General features: G+C 45.0%; 1 protein-coding gene across 1 annotated transcript in view; it reads right to left on the reverse strand.

Moving 5' to 3' along the window:
- The window catches only part of LCA5L (lebercilin LCA5 like), a 48,225-nt gene extending 41,326 nt beyond the window's left edge, over positions 1-6,899 (reverse strand). Inside the window, exons 1-2 of the mRNA XM_017526064.2 lie at positions 6,881-6,899; positions 5,326-5,391 (exon numbers count right to left, since the gene is read on the reverse strand). The gene's annotated coding sequence lies outside the window, so the exon portion shown is untranslated. The remainder of the gene's footprint in view (positions 1-5,325; positions 5,392-6,880) is intronic.
- Positions 6,900-8,306: the final 1,407 nt, after the last annotated feature.

Genomic DNA, 8,306 nt, shown 5'->3' on the forward strand with positions numbered 1-8,306 from the left:
GGGGTGGGGAGCTGGGGAGAGATAGCAAGGGGAGAAATGCCAGATGTAGGTGATGGGGAGGAAGGCAGCAAATCACACTGCCACATGTGTACATATGCAACAATTTTGCATGTTCTTCACATGTACCCCCAAACCTAAAATGCAATAAAATAAATAAATGGGGAAAAAAAAAAAGCCGTTCAAGCTTTCTCTTAATGAAATGCAAATTAAAACAATTAGATTCCGTTTTTCATCTACCAGAATGGCAAAAATTAAAGAATCAGGTAAAACGTATTATTGTTGTTGTAACTATGATGAATAATAATACTGATAATGCATAGTATAAAAAATAATAAAGCATATTTCTGTATGTGTAGACATGTAAAGCTCTCCAAGATACGTTCATTTCCCAATCAATGTCTACATGTTGCTTATTACCTTCCATTAAAAAAAAAAGAGTTACATTCTAATTTTTAAGATTTAGGACTTTCCTTTGGTACAGTGGTAGTCTGAATAATGGTCCTCTGAGGATGTCCATGCCCTAATCCCTAGAACCCGTGTTACTATATATAGCAAAAGGGACTTTGCAGATGTGATCAATTTCAGGTCTTGAGGTGGAAAGATTATCCTGAATTATCCCAGATTATCCATGTGGACCTAATGTAATCACATGGGCCTGTCTAAGAAGGACACAGGAGGGGTCAGAGTGAGAAGGCTCTGTGGTGACAGAAGTAGAGTTGGAGGGAGAAGATACTATGCCACTGGCTTTCAAGATGGAAGAAGGGGTCACATGCCACAGAATACAAGCTTTTCTAAAAGTTAGAAAAGGGAAGGGAATGGATCCTCCCTGGATCCTCTAGAAGGAATCAGTCCTGCTGACATCCTAATCTTAGCCCCGTAAGACTCATTTCAGACTTCTGACCTCCAGAGCTGCAAGAAAATAAATTTGTTTTAAGCCAATGAGTTTGTGGTAATTTGTTATAGCAGCAATACAGAACTAATACAGGTACCTTGAAAAGCAACAGAAATTAAAATGAGCCTAAAAGCAGACTATTAAATGCAAATGAAATGCACTGTTAAAAATTTCAAGAAGTCAGAGAAGATTGTGAGTTCAAATGTTTTCGGGAAATACCTTAATGGTTCCAGAAATGAGCTTGCTTTACCTTGTCTTGGACTTTATCTAGGAAAAAGATGACCAACCCGAGAGAGCTGGTGGGACTGTTTGCTTTGGAAAAATGAGCTGGAGAAAACAGCAGACCCTCCCATAAGCACTCCGTGCATTTTTTTTTTTAAAGGAGGTGGTTTTCCTGTGGAGGCAATGGCAGAAGCAAGCCTGAAGGCTGAGAAAACAAACTGAAGTAGTTGTAAGAGGAAGGAGTGACAAAGAGGCATCACGGAGCTGGCAAAAGTAGAGCTAACAAGTTAACTTTAGAAATAAGTAAATATATTTAGACTCATGGGTTCAAACTTCTTACTGTCTGAAAGAGGGAAGGCTGGGAAGAACCCTAAAGTGCTGGATTAGAATGAGAAATGCTAGGTTCAAACACACACACACACACACACACACGGAGGTATATACAGTTACAGATCTATGTGCATATATATCTATAAATGTATGTACATGTGTGCGTGTATTTTTCCCCTAGCTTTGCACTCTGAGAGGGCCTAGAAGCAATGACACCCCCAGAAACAATGAGTACACTGTGCACCATTCTCCACTAAATACCATTCTCTGCTATAATGAATCAGGGTTCCTTGGAGAAATGGATGATCCTAAGCCCTGAGGCAGGCAAAGAGCAGGTACGCTGGTGCACATCCAAAGGGCATAGAAGTCAGCTTTTACAAGCTCCCACTAGTCAAAGATAGGGCAATTTGAATATTAATACCAATAAGGAGGATACACCAGCCTGGGCAACATAGGGAGATGCAGTCTCTATTTAAACAAATTAGCTGGGTATGGTGGTGCACACCTATGGTCCCAGCTACTTGGTAGGCTGAGGCTGCAGTGAGTTGTGATCATGCCAACACTGCACTCCAGCTTGGGCAAGAGTGAGAACCTGTCTCAAAAAAACAAAATAAAATGGGGTTTACCATGTCAGAGTATCTCTTCCCAAAGTACTAATCAAATGCAAAGGGAAAACAGGTGACTGTGGAGAAGAAACCTGGCAGATATGTGCTTGAACAGGTAGTCAAGGTTCACGTCACCAGGGTGGGACAGGTGACTTTCATGAGTGTCCATAGGCAGTTTAGAAGACCACAGCACCATTTCTGTGGTCTTGCCGCCACGAGCACAGCCTGTCTGGTTAAAAAAAAAAACATCAGCCAGACCCAAATTTAGGGTCTTCCTATTAAATGAAAAGCCTCAACTCTAAAACTCTGACAAAAATGTTAAATGAATAGAAAAGCTCTTCCCTAAGCTTATAAATCTGGTATCATATAGCTAAGATAATCAGTATCTTATGGTTTTCAAGAACATTATTTCAAACACTTTATCTACTTTTAAGATTATGTGTCCCAACTTTTTGCTTCAGAAATTTTGCCAGTAATTCTAAACACTGACAAAGGGAAGTTATGATTCTTTAACACTGATTGGCCTGGCACTGTGGCTCACACCTGTAATCCTAGCATTCTGGGAGGCCGAGGTGGGCCACTTGAGCCCAGGAGCTTGAGAAGAGTCTGGGCAACATGGCAAGACTCTGTTCCTTTAAAAAAAAAAAAAAAAAAAAAAAAAAGAAGCCTGTTGTCATAGTCCCAGCTACTCAGGAGGCTGAGCCCAGGAAGTCAAGGCTGCATTGATGCAGTGAGCTGTGATCCCACAACTACATTCCAGCCTGGGCAATGGAGTGGGACCCTGTTTCAAAACCAAAACAAACAAACAAAAAAACACTGATTGAGAGGCAGTATACTAGAGGAGAAAAAAGATATGTTCCCAGTTCTGCCAATACAACTTGCTGTTAGGCCTCAAATGTCTAAGGCAAGAAATTAGCTGATTTCTCAATGACATCTAAGGTCCAGTCTAGCACTAAAATCCATAAATGAAACATACCTATATATATCAGATATTTCAAGTTTATTTGATATCATGAAAACGTGCCATGTTCAAAGTCTGGATGGTTACAGACTAGCTATGCTATGTAGGTTTTGGTAATTTAACAATTTTATGTATTTTTAGACAAATGTTTGAATTCACTACTAGACTGACAACCCAGTCACCTTCAGGATAATAACGCATGCCTCTCTACTTCCACCAAGTGGTGGCAAATGCAATGTACTGCAGGGCTGCAGATCTTCACAGAAGTATCTGTTTTTAGCTGCCCTGCCACAACATTCTTTTGAATTTTCAGTTTGCTTGATTATTTTACTACGATTTTCATTCTATTTTAATATTAATAGAATTGTATTAATATTAAATACTAAAGCACATGGTGCTTAGAATCTCTTACACATTAGAATGTTCATTTCATTTATTCTTTCAAGAGACATTTGAGTGCTTGCTATGTGTCAGGCACTATGTGGGGTGTGGAGATACAATGATGAACACAAACGGCAAGGGTTTCTGTCTTTGTGGGACTTACGTCAGTCATGAACTAATTACAATAGTGACTGTCCCAAGTGTCTTCCAGGAAAGAGATACAACTCTTTGTGAAGATGAAGAAACCTGCTCCTGACAGTGATGGGAAGTTATCCCTACAGAAGTACTGTCTGAGTTGAGATAGGAAGGGTCAGTGGGAACCAACTAGGCAAGAGAGGATGAGAGGGAGGAGGGAAAAACACTGCAGACAGAGAGAAAAGACACTGCCAAGGCCTGGTGGGTGGAGGAGGCCCATGTGGCTGAAGCCCAGGGAGAGGGGCCAGTGGTTTCAGATGAGTCTTGAGAAGCAGACAGGGGTAAGCAGCTGCAGGGCTTTGCAAAGGCATGTTTATGATTTGGATCATTAATCCAAGAGCAATGGGAAGCTGGCGGTAAGCAAAAGCGGGAGGCGGGGAGGGATGGCATAATCAGCTCTGCTTTCTGAAGAGGTTACTCTGGCTGCAGGGTGAAGAAGAATCGAGAAAAGCCAGAAGAATGTGGGGACTACAGCAGGCTGAAGGTGGTAGTTCGGACCAAGGTGTCAGCGACAATGAAGAGATATGAAAGATGCCCAGGAAACAACCCCACATGAGCTTAACGAGTCAATGGGTGTTGGGGTGTGGTAAGGGTCAAGGAGGAATCCTAGGTACAATGGAAGACGGCCCAGTTGGGATTGGGAAGTGGGACTGTTTGGTCTTGTGCATGTGGAATTGGAGGAGACTGAGTGACATTAAGAAACACTGTCATGCAGCTAGCTGAAGGCGTCAAGTTGGAGAAAAGCAGGCGTCAAGAGCACATGGCTAGCACTTAAAGCTGTGCCGGTGAATCCGTGCCTTGTGCTAGATGAAGGGGCACAACGGAGAACAAAACGGGAAAAGACACTGAGCTTTGAGGATCTCTAACATTAAGGAGCTTGGGAGAGGGGGGTGAGCCAGAATGGCAGCAGGAAAAGCAGAAGAGTCGGGGTGGGTCACAGAAGCCAAGGGAGGACAGTGTTTCTAGAGTGAAATGGGGGTGTCAGTTTCAAATGCTGCTGAGAGACTGAGCAAGATGAGGCCTGGAAATGTCTCGCTACTGGTTTTTGTTTTGGCAGAGATGAAGAGGGAAGCCAGACCGGCTGAGGAGTGAGAGACAAATAACAGAGGCATTGAATATGGCAGTTCTTTAAAGCTGCTTGCCAAAAGGGATAAGGGATTAGAAGATAATGGGAAACTGAAGGGGAACGTGTGGTCAAAGGAGATTCTTTTCTTCTCTTTTGTGAGGAGAGACTTGGACATGCTTAAAAGCCATGGCAAAGAGCCAGCTGAGATGGAATAGGTGATCATACAGGAGAGGGAATGCATAGCTGACAGTGTAGAGTTTTTGGCAAGTGGAAAGGGATGGGATCCAATGCCCAGAGAGGGAGTGGCCTCGGTTAGGAGGAGGAAGATAGGAACAGATGTAAGTAAGGCTTGCAGTTTTGGCAGCTGAAGAATGAGGGGACTCCCATGTGACAGCTTTAAGTTTCCCTGTGAAGTGATGGCACAAAGGTGTGGTGGGAGATCAAATCTGAGTAAAATGGTCATTTACAAAGTGCAATCTCCTACAGACCCTCAGCTAACTGTGGCAGTCCTATTCTGTTACTTTGGTTAATTGGGGTTTTACCTGACGGCAAAAGAGAAAAGATGGGGCTAGGAATTAAAGGGATTGGCAAGGGTACAGGTGTGTAGGGACCTTAACTCCTTGAGGGCAGGGACCTGCCACATTAATGGAGATATCAGCATCCAGGTACTTACTATCAAAATGATCAGCATACGGATGATCATTTGTCTTCATTTCAGTTTGCCTCTTTTGGTGCTTCTCTGAAAAATAAAAAAAGGAAGAGCTTAAACTCCTACATGACTCCCTTCTTTGTACTGGCAAAAAGGCTCTGGATTCTTTTGTTCTTCAGGACAGTCCCTTGTAAAGCTCTTGCCATAGTTCTGTTCTAGGGGCATTGCTATATTTATACGTATGAAAGCTAAAGAGCGTCTTTACGTTTTAGCTTGTTAGCAGGATAATGCTTATGTAGCCTAGTTTATCTGGCTTAAAAGTTGCAATCTGCAAAATACACACTGAAAATACTGCACTTTTATCTAGGGAAATGGTAAAATTTATATAATCCTTAAAAAAACTTACATGAAATAATATAGAAAGGGGAAATAGCATGAAGACTGTCACGCACAAGTGGGGGAAGGGCGTACTCACGGAAACCAATTAGGAAGCAAGTAAAATAATCCAGGCACCAGATGATGGAGGCCTGGGCCAAGGTGGTGACAATGGGGTTTGAGAGAAATGGCAGAATTGTGAATCTATTCTGGGTACATTTTGAAGGAAGTGCTGACAGACTGAAGGTGAGGAAGAGAAAAACAGGACTCAAGCAGGATGCAAGGCTCGGGCAACTGGAGGATGGAATTTCCAATAACCAGGGTGTGTTACAAGCGTGGGAGGACAGGCTTGGCCTGGGGAATTATTGAGAGCTATCTTGGACGAGCTGCGTTTGAGATGCCGTAGACATCCAAGTAGGGATGTGGCAGGCAGCTGAATGCAGGGTCTGGTGTTCAGGGGAGGGGCGAGGGCTGGAGATGCACACTTAGGGCTCACTGGCATTCAGATAGGCTTTGAGCATATGAGACTGGATGAGTTCATCTATGGAGTGAGTGTACACAGAAAAAAGGCTCAAGCTCACATTCAGCCGTGGAAAAAAGTTTGTCTCTGAAAAAAGTTAACCGCTGGCTTAAGTGTGGCAAAGAAACGTTAAACGTTAAAACGCCGAGGGGAAGGTGTGGACAAACAGCCCCGAGGATCGGTGAGTGGGGGACAAACACAGAGAAGACATTTCAAAAGATTTAGATTCCTACGAGATAGGGAAATGTCAGCGCCAAGGTTTGAAAGAAAAAAAAAAAATCCAAAACAAAATAGCATCTAAGCAGAAGCAAAACCGGAGGACTAAGATTCAGAGATAAAAACCCGAAAGCCCTTCCGCAGGGCGGCGGTGAGATCGCCTCTGTTCTCTCGCGGGACTTCGGCGCGGCTCAGGGGACGCTCGGTCACCTCGGCCCAGGCCGTCCCGCTGCCCAGCGGGCCTGAGTGCGTGTGTCGTCGGGGCGCCCGGTCACTGCCGAGTCAAGGCGGCTGTTTCTCGCCAGACCGCGTCGCGGGAAGGAAACGGTGGGGCGGCAGGAGCGAGGACGGAGTGAGCCGCGACACCCGAAGCCCAGAAAGAGCGTAGGAGACGGGTCCGGCCGGGACCAGCGCTGGGGCCGTAACAGGGCACCGGGCTGCGTGGGACGACTGCTGTGAGTCAGTTACCTGCTCTGCGCGGCTCCCGCGACTGCGCCAAGTCCGCAGCGCCGGCGCGTCGCTAGGGAAACCGAGGCGCGGGGCCTCCTGGGAAACAGGCCTGCTGGGGCTGGGAGCGCGCATGCGCACTCGGGTCGCAGACGCTGCGGCGGGCAGGGGCGTCCTGGGGTTGGAGGTCAGTGTGGCCTCCCGTTTTTCTTCGGTGGAAAGAAGTGAGTTGCTCGTGTAGACGTCTGTAAACGAACCTCCCGCTGTCCCTGCTCGGGGCCAGGGACCCTGCATTCCGCCTTGGCCGCACCGGGAAAGAGGGAGCCTGTCGCTGCTTCACGCGCTCGGGCGCTCTCTCGCCCTCTTAAGGCTCTGCCTGCCTTAGGTGGCTTGAGTCAGCGGTAGGCTGCCAGCCAGCAGGTGTAGACGCCTGGTCCATGCCCTAGCGGCAGGGGACTGAGAGCACAGTGCCCCTATTAACCTCTTAAGACGTTTTTTTTCTTTGTGAAACAAAATCTCATGGGAAAAATAGGCATATTGGGCATAGAGAATTTAGAAATGTGCGGGCAAGTACAAGACAAAAGTAAAAATCACCTAGATTGGTGGAGTCATAGGTGCTTTTTAGTGACAGCATAGGCATGTGGCATAATTTAGGATGACTTACATTGTTTCCTTTTATTTCTTTACTTTTTTTTTCCTGTATCAAAGTCATGTTGAATATCCTTGCAGATGAATCTTTGAGGTCACCCCTGACTGTTTCCTTAGAATAAATTCCTACACGTGAGGTTGCAGGGCCAAAGCGTATGCTCACTTTGAGTCTTGTTTGAGACAGAGTCTTGCTCTGTTGCCCAGGCTGGAGTGCAGTGGCGTAATCTCGCTTCACTGCGACCTCTGCCTCCGGGGTTCAAGCGATTCTTCTGCCTCGGCCTCCTGAGTAGTTGGAACTACAGGCACCTGCTACCACACCCAGCTAATTCTTGTATTTTTAGTAGAGACAGCGTTTCACCATGTTGGCCAGGATGGTCTCAAACTCTTGACCTTGTGCTCTGCCTGCCTTGGCCTCCCAGAGTGCTGGGATTACAGGCGTGAGCCACCGTACTTTGAGGCTTTCGCAAGGTGGAGGGAAACTGCCTTCCAGCAACCTTGGTTCACATTGGAGATTCTCTCTTAAATTTTTTTTTGCCCATTTTATTGTCAAAAATTGGCATCTTTAATTGTATTCACTACTTCGTCAGTAGGAATAATAGATTTCTTTCCATGTCTGTAGTGCTATTTGTTCTTATTATGTGATTTGCATTTTCCTGTCTTTTGTCCATTTTAAAACTTGGCATTCATCTATGTAAAAATAGGTTTTGTAAGAACTTTTGATGCTTGAAAACTTGGCTTGTGATATACGTTGTAAGTATTTCCTCAGTTTGTCAGTTACCTCTAATTTTTTTTTTTTTTT

The sequence above is a fragment of the Cebus imitator genome, unplaced genomic scaffold (assembly GCF_001604975.1).
Source record: "Cebus imitator isolate Cc_AM_T3 unplaced genomic scaffold, Cebus_imitator-1.0 Scaffold41, whole genome shotgun sequence".
NCBI lineage: Eukaryota > Metazoa > Chordata > Mammalia > Primates > Cebidae > Cebus > Cebus imitator.